Raw genomic sequence first — 4,756 nt, forward strand, 5'->3', positions numbered from 1 at the left:
CAAGCTAGGTCATGGGAATCACTGGAGAGAGCGGTGACCAGGGATTCAGAAAAGATGTTCTGAGCAGGCCAAGCAAGTGCAGCAGCTGGAAGGCTGGTTGATGCTCCAGTCTGTTGGGAGTCGGCCACGGAGGCCCACTGAGCGTTAGGGATCAGGAAGGGCCGTTGACCCCGAGACCACTAGGATGCGTTCGGGAGCTGTTGACCCCATTTCCTCTCCCTTTCTGCCTAGCACTACAGCCAGAAAAAACTCCTGCAAGCTCAAGCATATAACTCTGAGACCGGGACGAACACAAACTAGCTTCAGAAGCTCATTGTTCCCATTTTTCCACAGACTGCGGTTTTGGTTTTCATACTCACAGTTCAAACTTAGGTCATATCGAGGAGTCTTAGTGTTGGCCACAGACTTTTTGTATGTGATCCTAAGATTACAGCAATATAAGTTTTGGAAAATAGGTTCTAGAGATAAGTTTTTAGGTAACCGTTTTGCTAAATGAATGCAGTCAGCCTACTTCAGGTTGGGCCCACCACGAACTTTGGACTGGGCCACATTCCAAACATTCTGGGTTAGGCCACCTCAGGTTGTAAGATTGTTTAAATTTCAATAAGATTGTTTAACTTGGTATTAGTGTAAATTGACATAGAATGAAAAAGGTTTATAGGAGAGGTTAGTCATAGATTAAGGTTAGCGCTTGTGACGGGTTTTTTTAGGTTATCGATGATAGAAACATTGTGCTTTAGGAAGGTATTGTTTCATGACTTTTGAGGAACATTAACCAAGCACGAGGAGCAGAAAGACAATTTGGGGTTTGTTCTTCCTCATGCTTGAAGGAACATCTGGTGGGTGGGGGACACACCTCATGCACCTGGCATTGTGTTTACGTGAAAGACATATGAGAATAACTTTGCAGAATTTGGGGATAAAAGTCCACTGTAAACCTTCAATAAATGGCTTCTGCTCATCCTGAACAGTAGTCCAGTTCCTTTCTTTCTCCCCAGTCCCTTTCTTTCTTCTTCCTAGTCGCCTACTCTGTCTCACCTCCAGGATCCTCTGAACCTTGCAGGAGCTGGACTCCAACACCGTCTGTGGTTTCCTCCAGCCACAGCCAGGTTGCTTGGGGAAGGCATGTGGGTGAATGGATTCAGTGTTGGGTCTCTCTAGAGCAAGGCCCTTGGGAGGAATGAAGGACGGAAGCATGGTGGCTCCTGAGGTCTGGTCTGATTGGGAAAGAGTGTGAGATGGGAAAGGGACACTGATGGGCCAGGTCAAGGCACTGAAGGCGTCAGAGACATCAAAGGGCAGGTATAGTGGGATAAAGGAGTCATGAAGGAAAATACAGTTAGAAAAAAAGATATTATATTCAAGGCTAGGGTGGAGGGGACATTCCATGCCAAGGTACGGCTCAGGGTGTGATCACGGAAATAGGTTGCTTGGAGGAGGAAGCTGTTGAAATCATAATCATCATCTTGATGTAATAAGTGCCTATGAGCAATCTATGTGTTTGTTTTCACCATTTGTTTGTTTGTTGGTTTAAACCAGAAAAAATTTAAGGTGGCTCACAAAGATAAAATACATGTCAAGATAAAGCAAGCTAAGGTTGGGTGAGACAATGGTAAAGGGAGAAAAGTAAAAAGACAAGGAGTGAATTTAATACACAAAAACTCCTGCCACAATTCCTCCAGAGTGGAGGGCCACAGTTTTGACTGTAGTCTGTTCATTAGCCATTGCAAAGAGAAATGAAATAATTAAGCAGTTCCCTGAGTGTCCTTAAGATAAAAACAAGCCAGCAACTAATGAGAAATTTAACTGGTGGTGGTAACAATATCAGAAAAGGTACCTATTTGGGTCCCAGAGAGGATAGCCCCCATTACATCACAAGGGCTTGGGAACCAACAGCCCTTACTTCACCCAGAGCCAAGTTCAAAGACTGAAACAACCTCATTAAGCTCTGGAAGCCTCAATAATCTAATCTGTTAAGTGTAATAATCTTAGCTTCCTTGGGCTGTTGTGAGGATAAACTGAGCAAGTGTGTAAAACACTTTTCAGTGTCTGCCACATTGAATGTGAGCAATTCCTAGTGGCTATTGTGAGTGTCCCAAATTAACCAATGATCAGGTTCTTAGGTCTGCATCGTATAGCCAGAAGCCATTTACACTGGTCCCATTGCACTCTTCAAAAATAGCAGCCTTGGTCCATTTTAAGCTTTGAAAAAAAACCAGTCCAGCTATTCTGAACACTTTATCAGACCAGAGCCTGAACTTCCACATTGGATGGTAACTAATAGATCTTATCAAAACCCACCAAAAGTTGATGATGGAAAGCAGACAAGAGAGATAAAGACTTCGATAGAGACCCCACAACAGAATAGCTGACTGGAGAGTTGAATTTCTTACAAGAAGTCTCCAAGTCTTAAGTTGCCCAGCTCTTTCTTGCAACCTGAAAGGGCCACATTGAATCAGTCTCAGAGGGAAGGCAGTCTCTTTTCCCATCACTCTCCATGTGGGAGATGGACACAGTGACATATTTAGAGACAGGCCCTGTGGAGATAACTGGGATATACCACAAGAGAGGTGTTATTACCCCTGTTTTGCAGATGAGAAAACTGGGCAGGGCACAGTGGTTCACACTGTAATCTCAGCACTTTGGGAGGCTGAAGCGGGAGGATCGCTTGAGCCCAGGAGTTTGAGACCACCCTGAGCAACATAGTGAACCCTTGTCTCTTTAAAAACAAAACAAAACAAAACAAAAAAGATTATCCAGTCATGGTGGCACATGCCTGTAATCCCAGCTACTCAAGCGACTGAGTCAGGAGGTTCACCTGAGCCCAAGAAGTTGAGGCTGCAGTGAGCCATGATTGTGCCATTGCATTTCAGTCTGGTCAACAGAGTGAGACCTTAATTCAAAAAGATTGAGAGAAGCCGGGTTCAGTGGCTCAGCCTATAATCCTGTGCTTTGGGAAGCTGAGGTGAGTGGATTGCCTGAGCCCACGGGTTTGAGACCCACCTGGGCAACTTGGCGAGACCTCATCTCTACAATAAATTTTTTAAAAATGAGCTGGCTGTGGTAGCATGGGTTCAAGACCCACCTGGGCAACTTGGTGAGACCTCATCTCAACAATAAATTTTTAAAAAATTAGCCGGGTGTGGTAGCTGAAATCACAGGCACTACTTGGAAGGCTGAGGCGGAAGGATCGCCGGAGCCCAGCAGGTTGACGCTACAGTCGCTGGGAGCAGCCATTGCACTCCAGTCTGGGTGACAGAGTGAGACTCCAACTTAAAAAAAAAAAAAAAAAAAAAAGATTGAGAGAGAGAGAGAGAGAACTGGGACTCAGAAAGAGTTAACTAAAGTCACAGAATTCAGCTTTAAGCAGGTAGTACCTTGAGTGGTAAGTATAGTATTTGTTTTTGTACCTTTCTTCCCCACCACAATGTGTGAACTAGTTGAGGTTAAGACCAGTTCGACTTAACTTTGTGTTTCTAGTTCCTGGCACAAAGCCTAGCACATGGTAGGCTTCCACTAAAGGCTGAATTAATTAGTCAATGAATTAACTAAAGATCATATATTTCAAAGAAAACAAGTTTACATAATCGCAGCCAACACAAACACCCAAAGTCTAATGACCCCTAGGAATCGCCCCGTAGCCTCACTGAAGCTTCTAGACTCCTAGGATCCCATGGAAGAGCCTCAAAATTCTCGGTGGGAGAAAATGCGTTATCAAGAATGTAAGTCAGCTGGACATGGTGGCTCATACCTGTAACCCCTGCACTTTGGGAGGTAGAGGCAATTGGATTGGCTGGGCCCAGGGGTTCGAGACTAACTTGGGCAATTTGGCAAGGCCTTGTCTCTATAATAAATCAAAAAATTAGCTGGGCGTGGTGGCAGGTGCCTGTGATTTCAGCTACTTGGAAGACTGAGGTGGAAGGATCACTTGAGGTCAAGGCTGTGGTGGCCGTGAAAGTGCCACTGCACTCCAGCCTGGACGATAGAGTGAGACTCTGACTCAAAAAGAAAAAAAAAGAATGTAAGTCCTTTGTTCTGGGACTTCAACATCATTTCAGAGCATCGTATACCTAAGCAATTCAGGTCATAGAACAACATTTAAGAAGATTCTTCTTTTTACTTAAAATTAGCCCTTCTCACCTCTTCTATACACACTATAGAATCCACCAAAATTTCTGCAAATGATTCAAGTCTCTAGGGATTTTCTACAATGAGAAGTATGATTTTTCAGGTCCCATGACTCAAAATGTTTCATGGTCACCTGACATGCAGTGTTTTGTGTCCTGTTGGAAACCAAGAACCCAGCCCCTCCCTGGTATTTTCTCAATGCTGTTCTGTATCACAGCTGATGTGTTCCATTCCTTCACCATGGCCAAAAATTTTTAGAATGTATCCATCTATATCTCACAATATTTTAACATTTAATATTTTAAACTAAGTGCTTGCTGCTATAAAGACCTAGAAAGTACATTTATAACTTTCCTGTTTTTGTGAATTTTGAAAACAAAAATACAAATCGAAAAAGTGTTTCATTTTGTTTTGTCATGTGATCAGTTACTCTTTTTTTTTTTTTTTAAGTTGGAGTTTCACTCTGTCGCCCAGACTGGAGTGCAGTGGCCGCTCCCGGCCACCGCAGCCTCGATCTGCTGGGCTCCGGCCATCCTGCCTCAGCCTTCGAAGTAGCTGGAACTACAGGCACACGCTACCACGCCTGGCTAATTTTTTGATTTATTGTAGAGATGAGGTCTATGCCAAG

The sequence above is a fragment of the Carlito syrichta genome, unplaced genomic scaffold (genome assembly GCF_000164805.1).
Source record: "Carlito syrichta isolate Samal-C Ts95f unplaced genomic scaffold, Tarsius_syrichta-2.0.1 Scaffold313183, whole genome shotgun sequence".
NCBI classification, from domain to species: domain Eukaryota; kingdom Metazoa; phylum Chordata; class Mammalia; order Primates; family Tarsiidae; genus Carlito; species Carlito syrichta.